The sequence below is a fragment of the Colobus angolensis genome, unplaced genomic scaffold (assembly GCF_000951035.1).
Source record: "Colobus angolensis palliatus isolate OR3802 unplaced genomic scaffold, Cang.pa_1.0 Scaffold90, whole genome shotgun sequence".
Classification (NCBI taxonomy): Eukaryota; Metazoa; Chordata; class Mammalia; order Primates; family Cercopithecidae; genus Colobus; species Colobus angolensis.
The window spans coordinates 7,781,811-7,794,659 of NW_012122932.1; positions in this window are offsets into that span (position 1 = coordinate 7,781,811).

The window sequence follows — 12,849 nt, forward strand, 5'->3', positions numbered from 1 at the left end:
AGGGAGGAAGAAAGGAAGAGAAAAGAAAAGAAAAAGAAAAGAAAGAGAGGGAAAGAAAAAAAGAGAAAGGAAGGAAGGAAGGAGGGAAGGAGAGAAGGAGGGAAGGAGGGAAGAAAGGAAGAAAGATAGCTAGCCAGCTGGACAACAGTTAAATCCAGTATTCATTCTTCACCAGGCATTGCAATGCACCTCCTCAAATTGTCCTCCCTTGTTGCCTGCTTAACTGATCCAGAAAACAATCCATTCCATGTTTTATAATATAAAGTTACACTCGTGTCACACCTATTATTGGTGGTTATCAAATCTTTCTACCAACCTTAATGAATTCTTACAATGCTCCTACAGAAGAGATTAAGAGAAGATTTTACTAGTGTGACTCTCTGGGGACATTTTAATGAGGATATTGATAACCTCTTGCTACGCACATCTTTAAGTGAATTCTCCTATAAGATAAGAACTTGTTTGGTTCTGCTATTACTCTATATACTCACACATCCAAAAGGCCCCATCCATCCCAACCAAAAAGTCCTTTATTTCTGTAGCATCTTACCATTTAAAAAGCTCAGTAATGGACATATGCCCATTACTAACTCTTTCCTGACACAACCCTAGAAGTATGCAGAGGTGGATGGTCACCCTCGGTTTACAAAGGAGGAGATTAGCATCTAGCAAAACTAGTGTCCTTCCCAAAGGCCCAGAAAGAGTCAGAATTCATATCCAGACATCATTCATTCCTACTAGTCCCAAGCTCTGTGCTAAGTGTGGGAAAGTACACTAGAAAACTAAGTAAATACGATGTCTGCTGTCTAGGGCTTAGATAGAGCTCAGTAAAGGGAATACAGAAAATAGAAAATAAAACAAATTATGACACTTTCTGAAAACTGCCTTGAAGGAAACAAATAGGAGAAATATTTTTCCCATAGATGTTCAGAAGTATTACTCCCTGACTTCATTCAGGTGTCTGCTCAAATCACTTCAGAGTCAAGGGGACCATGCTATCCAACAGAGTGCTGGTAAGAACTGAAGGGTATTTTGTTTGGCAGGAACAAGAGGACCCCAAAAGGAAGGGATGGGGGCCTTAAGCCATCATGGATAAAATTATAAGATCTTGACTCTTTTTCTAGATTACTCTTTCCAGATCCTGAATTGTCTGAGGACAGCACATGATTTGAGATATAAAAAAAGAGAAAGAGACTAACCAAAGGTCCTGCCTATGGCTAATTTGCTCTCCAAGAAGAAAAGATGTGTGTCTTCATGTCAGTATGGAGAATCCAAGTATCACAGAAAGAGTAGAAACACAGCCTCTTTAGAGGACTCCAAAGACAAGTAAATTGCATCATCTTCCCAACCTATAACCTTTTCGATTTCAGTATCTGGAAATACCCTGGGCCCCAGTCCTGACACCACTCTCATTTGTTGCATCACCATAGCAACTTTTAGGGGCTGCATCCTCAATCACATGGCAAACCAATTGAACAGTACAACTTATTTTGCAGCTGGGAAATGTAAAAGTGAATCTTATATTTAATCATACTTGCTGCATTGACATTCAAATCAAAAGGCTTTGTTAGGGCTCCTGGAAAATGAAGTGTCATTTTGCCAGCACAATGTTTCACTCAGAGGCACATCCTTCCCGCTTTGAAGTGCTAAGTGAATGGTAAAGAGAAAAGCTTTTTGGTTTAGGAGTGGGGAAGGGTGGGGAGGGGGAAAGGAAGGAACAAAATCTGGATGAATTACAGGAAAATGAATAAACGTCATTAAATCAAATTTGAGTTCATTGCAAATGCTGTACAAAATACTTGTCCTGTGGTTTTTCTCTTTTTCTTTTTCTTTTTTTTCTTTTAAAGAAGCAGCAACATTTACAGAAAGAGTTTTGGAATCACAGACCTACTCTGTATTCCCTACCTCTGAGGTCTCAGTCAAGTCACTTCACTCCTGATAACTTGAATTTCCTTGCATATAAATTTGAACTAAATTCACACTCACCTGACAGGTATTTCTAAGGTAAGTGAAATACATAAAAGCATTCGTGAAACATAGCATAGTATTTGACACAAAGTAGACACTCATTTTCCTTCCAAAGCTTGGACCATAGTATTTGGCTAATCATGTGCCAGCACTGAGCACAGCAGACAGTGTATCGGGTATGTTATGTGCTTGGCTTCACGTAACCATAAAACCAGCTCTCGGACATAGGTATTGTTGTCCCCACTTTACAGATAGAAGGTACTGAGGTTTAGAGAGGTTTGTAATGATTAAAAACTATCCAAAACCTGGGAATTCAGAGAAAGGGATAACCACACATCCTTTTAGTACTGGAGCTCTAATGGGCTCACCCAAGGTTTATCTGATTCTTAAGGGGAATGGACTTCATTTGTTTTCTAATTAATTAGGTCCAGATTATTTCATGCAAGGTGTTAATTTGTAAATGATAAATAAGTCATAAGTTCTGCCTGGTACAGAGCAAATGATTTCTGTCTAGTAGAAAAGATAACCCCAGAAGCTGTGGTTTCACTGGCCTGAAGGACATTAACTACCTTTGTATATAATTTAGCCATCTTATTTCAATGTTTTTTTTTTTTTTTCAGTGACTCCATATACACCTCTCAGATCCTTCTTTGAGCTTTATTGTCCTTCTGCTTACTTCATTAATGAGATAATCTCTGATGTGTGTTCACTCTATATTTGTATGGAAGTCATGGCTTTTTAAATTTTTATTTTTATTTTTGAAAATTACACTTGGATAGTAATTTGTACAAGGATCATCAAGCTGGGAAGGAGTACAACATAATTTGTCTGGCTTTCTTCAAGGAGCATCAAGAAAGACAGTCAACTGTGCCATGATTTAACACAGTATGCACTGCAGTCTTGAGGTATTGGTAAAGTGTTATACAAGCTCTAAGGAGGAATACTTCTGTTTCTTATTTTCAGGGGGTAAGAACAATGAAAAAAGACGTCATAAGACAGCAGACATTTAAGGCAGCATTAAACAATGAGCAGATTTCTCTGATTCTCATCATATGTGGAAGAAGAATAATCTCCAGAAGTTATTGAGTGTTAAGAAAAAAATAAGAAGGATAATAACAATAGCAGTGGTAATGATTCTTAATTGTTTTATAACTCTCACCTCACTGATGCTTTACAAAGCCTCTATGAGGCAGGCTATTTCCATTTTTGGATGAAACGGAGGCACCAAAGAGCTTAAGTGGCCTCTCCAAGGACACCAGACAGGCCAGGACAGAGCTGGATGTTGAGTCAGTGCCCCTGCTCCTGGGCCCATGCTCCTCTGTGCCTCTCCTGACTGTCTTAAGACGTTCACTAAGATTTCTAGCCCTTGATCTTGGGGGACATACAATCTTGGGCTTCGTCCTTTGGCTTCAGGCAGGATAGAAATTTTTATTCCTGCTTGACATATGAGGAGCCCTTGGAAGCTTGAAATGTGTAAATGACTTATCAGCTAGGAAGAGGTTGAAAGAAGAGATTTTGAGATGAAAGTCTTTCCCTTTAAGACACTACATTGTTCTTTTTTCTGGCAAGACTACTGCTGACTTCCTTTCTAACCCTTCTTAACTGTCCATCTATACCTGGTCATGGTGCTATGTGGAGAGAAGGATAAATGGTCTTCCCCGTGTCATCCCTCATGAGGAGATATGATACAACACAGGGCTGTGTGTCACCAGTGCAAAATGACAGAGGGTAACTGGAAGAGAGAGAGCAAGAGAAACTGTAGGATTTAACCTCACAGTGGACAATAAATATTTTCATTCTTCAGGCTTTACAAAGATGATTTCTCTCTTACCTTATCTATTAGCCACCCTCACAGCATCACTTCTGAAAGTCCCCCTTGGGTCTCTACAGTTCTATCTTTGCAGAAGAAGATGAGAAGAGGGCTGGGTCACCCATCCTGGCACAGGATGAGACGATGGAGTGAGCACTGGGTTAGCAATCAAGAAACCAGAGGTCTAGTCCTAGCTCTGCCTCTGAGTTGCTATGTGACCTTGGCTGACCCTGTGTGACCCTGTGCTATGTGACCCTATGCCTCTCTTTTCTCATTTATGCACTAAGCAGGTTGGACTGGCATGCTATGATTCAGGAAAAGTATTTTTGCAGTCAGTGACAGAAGAAAATGTTAGCAGTAAGGAGACTCAGTGATGAGGAACCACCCCGCGCCCCAACCCCCCCAATCCAGCCGCAACACACACGCTGAGAGGAGGCAACCACGTGGCTTGGAAGGAGCTGTCAAACCTCTTCTAACTTGGGACAGAGGTGTAGCCTGCTATAAACAGAAAGAGCAGTCGGAAAACAGATGGATGGGAAGGCCCAAGTGAGAAGATCCTGAGCAAACGGGCTCCTTGCTGATATGTTATATTCAGATGTCACCAGTGAAAAGGCACAGGGAATGAGCAATTGCTTCACGATGAAACCATTCTTGCCAACTTCGCACACCCAAAGTGAGGGACTGGGAGAAGAGGGTCCAATTCAAGATGTACTGCATCTCTCTGAGCCCCTCCTGATACCCTTTGGCCTGACATTCCTCTCTACCCTTTCCCTCCTGCCACAGGGAATTGGAAGATAGGAGTCTGGACCTAGACCTGGTCCTGCCAGGTATTAATTGCATGGCTGAGCAAAGCCTGTTCTTTCTTTGGGTCTCAGTTTGCTTCTCTGTAAATGAGAGGTGAGATAAATAATGGCTTGTCGCTATAGAACATTTATGTGTCAGACAACATGTTGTCTCTTGTGACACTTAGAAGTTCCTAAGAGATGCTTTCATCCTCTTGACAGATGAGAAAATTGACACCCAACTTAAGTGATTTGCATATGGTCAGGCATTTAGGAAGTGGTTTTCTGACTGCCAGGTCTGTACTTTCTCCTAAGGTGGAGACACAAGCTACCCACCTCCCTCTACCCCAACCTCCCCACTACCTCCTGGTAAGAGACATTGCCAATCCATCGCAGCTCTCTGATTCTGACTTCAGAAAGACCATAGTTGATTAACCTCTCCCTTTCATCCCGCTACAGTCTATTCCCATCACAGAAGCTAAAGCGATCTTTCCTATGTTTAGATTATACCATTCCCCAGGTTAAGTCCTCTAGTGGTTTCCCAACTCACTTGTATAAATACAAATCCTTACTATTGTCTTCAAATCCCTACATGGTCTGGATTCTTACCATTTTTCCAACTTCATTTCCTACTTCTCTTTCTTTGGATTATTCTATTCCAACCACTCTGGTCTTTTTGCTTTGCCAGAACGCTAAACTCAGCTTGCACTAGCCTTGAGACCTTTGCACTTGCTATTTTCTCTGCCTGGAAAGCTTTTCTCCCAGGTATTTAAATTTCATTCAGATCCTATTCAAATGACCTATTTGATTCAGATGAAATGAATGAAATGACCTTTCATTCAGATCCTATTCAAATGACCTATTCTCGATCCTGAAATAGGTGTTGCTGACCACATATCTAAAGTGATGACTTTCTCCCCTCCTATTGGTCTATTTTTACTCTATTTTTCTTTGTTAAATATTTATCACTGAGTGAAACCAAAATATCTATCTGTTTATTTATCCTTTTATCTCTCTTCCCTACCATAGGTTCTGTTTGATCAAGGACTTTCTTGTTTATCGCTGTGTCCTCAGCCCTCCAGTAGTCCCCTCCACCTCAGAGGGATCCAATAAAAGTGTTGAATTAATGAGAATTCACCATTATACCTTTTCCTTGTTAAACACAGTCATTTATAGTGGGGTTTCACTGCAATAATTTGATTTACTCCACAATAAAAGTGATAGTAATAGGAAATAGGGCTCTGGCAGCCATCTTGGGAAAGAAGGCACCTTTGGATGTCTTGTTCTGGGCAAATGGAGGAAGTCTTCTGGTCTGTGTCAATGGTTGGGAAAAGAACATTAAACTCTGACACTAAACTTCAGCATAAGGCCTCAGGTTCACCCATTTGGCCTTTCAAAGTAATGGCTTAGGGCTGGGCACAGTGGTTCACTCCCATAATCTCAGCACTTTGGTAGGCCGAGGTGGGCAGATTACCTGAGGTCAGGAGTTCAAGACCAACCTGGCCAACATAGTGAAACCCTGTCTCTACTAAAAATACAAAAGTTATCCAGGTATGGTGGCGCATGCCTGTAATCCCAGCTTCTCTGGAGGCTGAAACAGGAAAATCACTTGAACCCAGGAGGCGGAGGTTGCAGTGAGCCAAGAACGTGCCACTGCACTCCGGCCTAGGTGACAGAGTGAGAGTCTGTCTAAAAAAAAAAAAAAAAAAGTAATGGCTTAGTTTCCCCAGACCTATTGCTATCTAGTTATTGTGCAGTTTATACACATCATCAACACTCAACCACCAAACTGCTAGAGAAACAATATTTTGATTGAATTGGCTATTTTTGTTAATAAAACATAAAACCCTTCAACATTTTTGCTTCTTCAAAACCCTGTCTAAAGCACCCAGATGCAACATCCTGTGAAATAAAAGTATCTTTCTTTCCTGCCCCAGGGCATGTCCTGTGAGCCCCAAGAATCCTTGTGTCTAAGATTAGAAATGCCGATCTTAGGGATCCCCAAAAGATAGTCCGTCTTGAATAACTAATAAGTCTATGATCATTTCCTGCAAATAGATGTAGAATTGGAGAAAGTAAGAGAGAATGGGCTGCCTTCCAGTCCGTTCGTAAAGCTTCCTTAAAGCTAAGCTAAATTCACAGGGTCACTTTGATTTCTTGAATTTGCTGTCTCTTTCCCCAAAAACTTAGGAGTGGGTTCTAACTAATAATATTAGTTCATTCTATGTATAGTACAAAGGAATTGATACATTCATGAGAATTACGTTTAATAGTACCCATCCAGTTGTCAGAATTATTTTCTTTTTTCAGGGTACTGTATAGCCTGACTCTAGAGGGTGTTTATCACACTCTGATGCACCCTGCAGGCATATCCATCACTGTAAGAAAACTCCTAAAGACAGGACTTTATCTTGTTCACGTCACCAATGGTCTTAACACTAGGCCTGGAACAAAGCAGGTGCTAGATCAATATTCATTTAATGGATGAATAAATAAGGCAAAAGAGTTGAGTAACCCAATTCAACTTTCTTCTCCTTCTACTTGGGTGAGTGTTGTATTTTCCTAACATAAAACTTCTCATCTCCACACTGGGGCTGAACAGTCAAAACCTTACTGTGAGGGGAAGCAAAGAGGATTATTTCTTTTCACAAACAGCACAATGGAGGCTCACAGTGATTTTATGATTTTTTCTGAATTCCCTAAGCCAAGGGGCATCAGAGCAGAGCTTGGCACACAAGCCTGCTGACTGCCAAGCCCAGCCACATAAATGGGATGTGGGTCTTTACTGGACAAGCAGGCAGGAGTGCTGTCAGCCCTAAACTGGGGGCATTCACTACCGCATGAGACAGGTTTACAGCCCAATTCCTGAGACGCCACGGGCCCTGCTGCTCTTGTCCTTTTGACTCTCCTTTTCACCTCTTTACTCTTCCTTGTGCCACTAGGGTTTTCCAGAGTCTGGGAACCTTTGACACTAAAGCACCTTATAAAATCTTACACACTAACAATACAAAATATCCATTTGTTGAGCCCCAATGGTGTACCAAGGTGCATAGCATGGTGCTCAGGCTCTGGAGTCAGTCTAGGTTCAAATCTCAACTCTGCCAAGTATCTGGGTACCTCACTTTCCTCATCTGTAAAGTGGGAATGCTGATAGTCCCTGCTTCATAGGGTAGTCAGGAGGATGAAATGAGGTAGTGCATGTAAAGACATGTAGAACTGTGCCTGACATGTGCCCATACCTTCATTTTATCCTCACAATCACCCTAGGAAGTGGATTATAATTATCCCATTTTCTAGATGAGGCTTAGAAACATAAGCAACTATTTCAACAGGGCTTTCTCTGGTAGAAGTAATATTCAAATGTAGGGCTGTGTGACCCCAAAGCCCTGGCCTTTATCCACAGTGCTATCCACACAGCTACGCACCTGCATATGCTGCTTCTCAAAGGGCACTGGCATCTCAAAAGAGCATGCTGTAGAGCAGGCTGAAGCCAAAGAGTTCAATTCTCAAGGTGAATTCACAGGTCAATGTCACCAGATGGACCAAAACATTTTAGGAGCAGGAAGAAAGTGTCCTTTCGGGCTTTTCTGGAGCAGGGAGAGAGTGTCCTTTCCACCTATTAGAGGCAGCCTGCTGACACCCCCTCCAGGCTCACCTGAGGTGCACCAGCATTTGCTAATACCTGCTTTCCCCAGGCCTTTATCCTATTCACCCACAGTTCTTTCCAATTAGATGACTAACAGGCTTACTCCATTACTTAGAAGGGAAGCTTCATTGTAAAACTCACTAAGGTGAAGGCAATTTCCCGGGGTTGTTAGCATGCTCTCCTCAGGACCAACTCCCTGCAAGCCTGAAGAAATGGCAGCTCTGATTATTTTGGCAGCTTCGATTATTCTTGAGGGAACTGCTTACCCCTCATCATCCCCTGCTCTTCACTACCTTACAGGGTACTCTCTTTCCTGGAGGGAGATTGGTAATTCCCTTTGGAAACACTGAGCAGCCTTCTAGAGGGCCTTTCTAGGAAGGTGATGAAATATCACATGGAGTGTGCACCAGAAGCTTTGTAAAGTCAGTGAACTCAATTTTGTTCACTTTAAAGTGAAATGAACTTGCCTTAACACACTGAAGCAGACAAATCCATCCTTCATAGTAGAGAAGGGAACATGAGTGGTACTGTAACCAGGAGACAGCAATGGCAGATTTGTGGCCAGGAATTTCTCCTCAGTTTGTGCTCAGCAAGGCAGAAATTTGGGATCACAGAAGGGGCAGCAGGCTGAGTGCCAGGTGAGCCTCCTTATCCCTCAGGACTTCCTCCTGCCTTGGTCAGAGCTCCTCAGATGAATCACACACTCCTCCTCTAAGGCTAGCATCAGATCCATTCCTAGCTTCCCTTTCCAGCCCTATCTCCACACTCTGTCCTTCAACCCTCAAGCATTCTAGCACACTCCGTGAATTCCAAATCAATGTCAGACTCTTACCACTTCTGGCCCTTTATCTTTCCTCTCAGTTCCCACTTCTCCCGGATGTCTGATCTCACAGGCTCTTGCTTTAAGAGCTCCAAGCTAGAAGGGATCATCTTCTCATCCTCCAGACTCAGAAGAGCAATTTATCTTTACTGCTGTTGGTGCTCTCATTACTGTCTATCTTGTAGGTAAAGGGACGGCCCCAAGGTCATAAAGCAATTCAAGGCCAGGTCTCCTGACTTTCTCTCCTGTGATCTTTGTACTGCTTCATACTTCCCCTCAAACTTGGGAAGCCAAAATCTGAAGTCAGAATAGAAGCAAAAGGAGGCAGCTTTGTTTCTTACATTAGTTGCCAGAGAGGCTACAAAAAGGCAGTTACCTAAGCCACAGAAGCCTTGATTTAGCAGTGAGGACCACAGGGAGTCACTCAGAATGATTTATTTGTGCACATAGGTGGAGCTTCTTTGTCTCCCTCTGACAGCAAGGTATCCCTGACTCCCATTCCCCTGGGAGCATCTATGAGGCTGCACATATCTCATTGAAAATCTAAGGAGATAAAGTTTTATATACTAGAATTGCTCCTAGGGACAGAGACAGAGAGTAAGAGGTAGAGAGATTAACACCCCATCCACAAGACAGGCCACCCTGGACTGCCTATCTTGTGGGTAATTGGTCAAGATGAGAGTTTTTGAATTTCAATCAGAAAATTAAAATATGGGAATAGAATTTAAAAAGGTATTGCTTTTTTGGCGTGGAGGGATTGGAAATAATATTTTGCTAAGGGGTTTGAGGCTAAGGGTTTGATGCCCGAAGATCATGTTTGACTAGGAAGAGAAGTTTCCTAAATTGTCTCAAGGGGCACAGCTGTCTGCCTTGCAGTCAGCTATTTCCTTGTTATTCCTCTCTAAAGGAGTCCCGATTATTTTCAGATGTCAACCTTTCCCTCATTTGAAACAGGAGAGGCCCACCCATCCACTGCCTCCAGAACGGCATCCTAATTAGTCTAAGCCAGGAGTCGGCACTCTAAAGCCCATGGACAAAGCATAGCCAGCCACTGCTGCCTGTAAGCTAAGACTGGTTTTTACATTTTTAAATGGCTAGTAAAATAAACCAAAAGAAGGATTGTGTGTCTTGACACATATGAATTATACAAAATTCTAATTTCTGTGGCCATAACGTTTTTTAACAGCTTTATTCAGATATAATTTACATACTGCACAATTCACCAATTTAAAGTATACAATTAAATGGCTTTCAGTGTATTCACAGGACTATACAACTATCATCACAATCAATTTTAGAACATTTTCATTACCTGCAAAAGAAACCTCATGCCCTTAAGCCATCACCCCTCTATCCCCCTAGTACCTCAAGCTCTAGACAGTCAATAATCTATTTTCAGTCTTCATAGATTTGTCTCTTCTGGACATTTTATACACATAAATAAAGTTTTATTGGAACACATCCACGCTCATTTACATTTTGTCTATAGCTGCTTCTGCACTACAACGACAGAGTTGGATTGTTGTGACAGAAACCATATGTCTCACAAAGCCTAAATTATTTACTATCTGCTTCTTTACAGGGAAAGTTTGCAGATCCCTGCTCTAAGCCAATTAGAGTCTGGCATTCCTTTAGAGTCTGTTTTTGGGCCAGGGATGAGTATTTGAGCTTTGTTGACCCAATTAGACATGAAGGAAAAACATTTTCTCTTCACATGAAATAGGTTTCTCTTTCCTGGGCTTTGCAGGATGTGACTCAGCTGCTATTGGAAGACATCTAGGCACTGTGAGTGGACAGCCTGAGGACAACAGTGAAGATGACAGAGCCAATAAAGAGAAAGCAGTTCAGTGCTGGATTACTGAATCAACCAATCCTGAATTCCATGTGCCTCTGGATTTCCTGTCACATCAAATAGCCTCATTATTTAAGACAGCATGACATAGAGTTCTGTTACCCGTAGCCAAAAGCAGTCTACCAGACACAGCTTCTTGCTAAAGAGGTGGCTGAGTAACGTGCTGGTTTCAACCAAAGTTGAATTTTCCTGGACAATTAAAGAGAGGCTAAGTGTAGATGCCATGAGATCTCTTTTTGCTCTATTCTGCCATGTTCTGCCTCTGTAAACAACTGGCAATGTTCAGAGGGGATTATTTTCAAGGAATACCAACTTGTTGGCCTGCCTACTCATCTGTATGTCCCTGGTTTTTCAAGTAGCCTGCTCAATTTTGAGATATGGCTCTTAACCCCATTTATAAATAAATAAATGAATAAAATGAATAAAAGTTGAGTTGCTCTGTTTAAAGTAGAAATGTTATATTTTTGAGAGTGGTAGGCAGAATCTGATCTGTAGCTTACTGAGTCTCTAATGACTATGTACTCATCTTAAAATGTCTTTTATAGGAGGGAAAAATGTAGCCAGTACTTGTAGCGAGCTAGCCAAATCACCACACTCAACAATATAAAGGTCTCTTGATAAGGAAGGAGAGGGAATGGGTATGTATAGATAGAGGGAAACCTTTACCATCCTTCGTAAGCACCCCTTGATGTCAGCTCCAGTGCTTGGGAAAGCCATTGCCTGTTTAATAAAGCAGGTAATAGAAAATGTAAAGATATATTTTTCTTTCCTTCCTTTCTTCCTTTCTGTGGTGGGCATCTATTAAAGCAAGAAGTTAAGATATTTTGTTATTTTAAATTGGGCCTGCTGTGGTGGTACTATTTCAGGTATTTCTTTCTTTGTTATGCTTTTCCAAATTGTTTTTTTAATAATAAACATGTATACTCTTTAAAATCAAAATCAGTTTAATTTCATATTTAAAAATTATCTCATTAATATTTTCCCCAGTTTGCCCTGAAATCTCAGTTGGTCATCAGTGCGGTTAGTCAGTGTGGAGAAGAAGAATCGTCGTATGTTCAGTAAAATGGACAAATTCCTATATAAAAACATGTTCAGTAATTAAATTAGTAGCAAGAAGAAAGCAGTAGTATTTAAGACTCTGGGGTTGAAAGCCTGAACTTGTCACAGGCTTTTTATGTGCCATTGACCAGTCAGTTCTTTTCTATTTAACTTTCCACTGCTCCTTGAAGCTTTGTTCCATGGGCTCATTTCTTTTAAAAACATGTCTTAATGTCACCTAGCCTTTCCAAAGTTGAATTAGATAATCAACTTCTATATTCTTAAGGTGCCTTAGTACAGTCCTCCATTATAACTCTCACCTGGATGAATTTTTAAAGGTCTTTAATGGAACTCCTCAGCTTAATGGTGAGTACTTTGTAGGAAAGTACTGTCTTTATTTATCTCAGTTTCCTTGAATTTGCCATTGTCCTACACACTTGATAAATGCTTTTCAAATAAATGAATAACTAGCTTTCATTATTTCACTCTAAAGAATAAAGACAGCTGGACCAAATAGAATCACTTGCATCTGTAAAATTGAAATTTTCTTCTCCGGTTGCTCAATGACCGATAATAGAAGTGTTTATAAAAACTGTAGCTTATCATTCTCTTTGACTAATAGTGACAGGTGCCCAAAGTAACAGCATCTTAAACAATACATGAGTTCATTTTTCCCTACTATAAAATACATGTTGTGATGGGTATGTAGTCATTAGAGACTCAGTATCTCTTATTTCTCTGTTCTACTATACTTACTGAATGACTCCTCTCTTCTAGGTTGCCTTGTGGTTCCTAACAGCTGCTGAAGCTCCAGTCATTAAGTGAATGTTCCAGAAAAGAAAAGGAGGGAGGGAAGGAAGGAAGGAAGGAAGGAAGGAAGGAAGGAAGGAAGGAAAGAAAGAAAGAAAGAAAGAAAGAAAGAAAGAAAGAAAG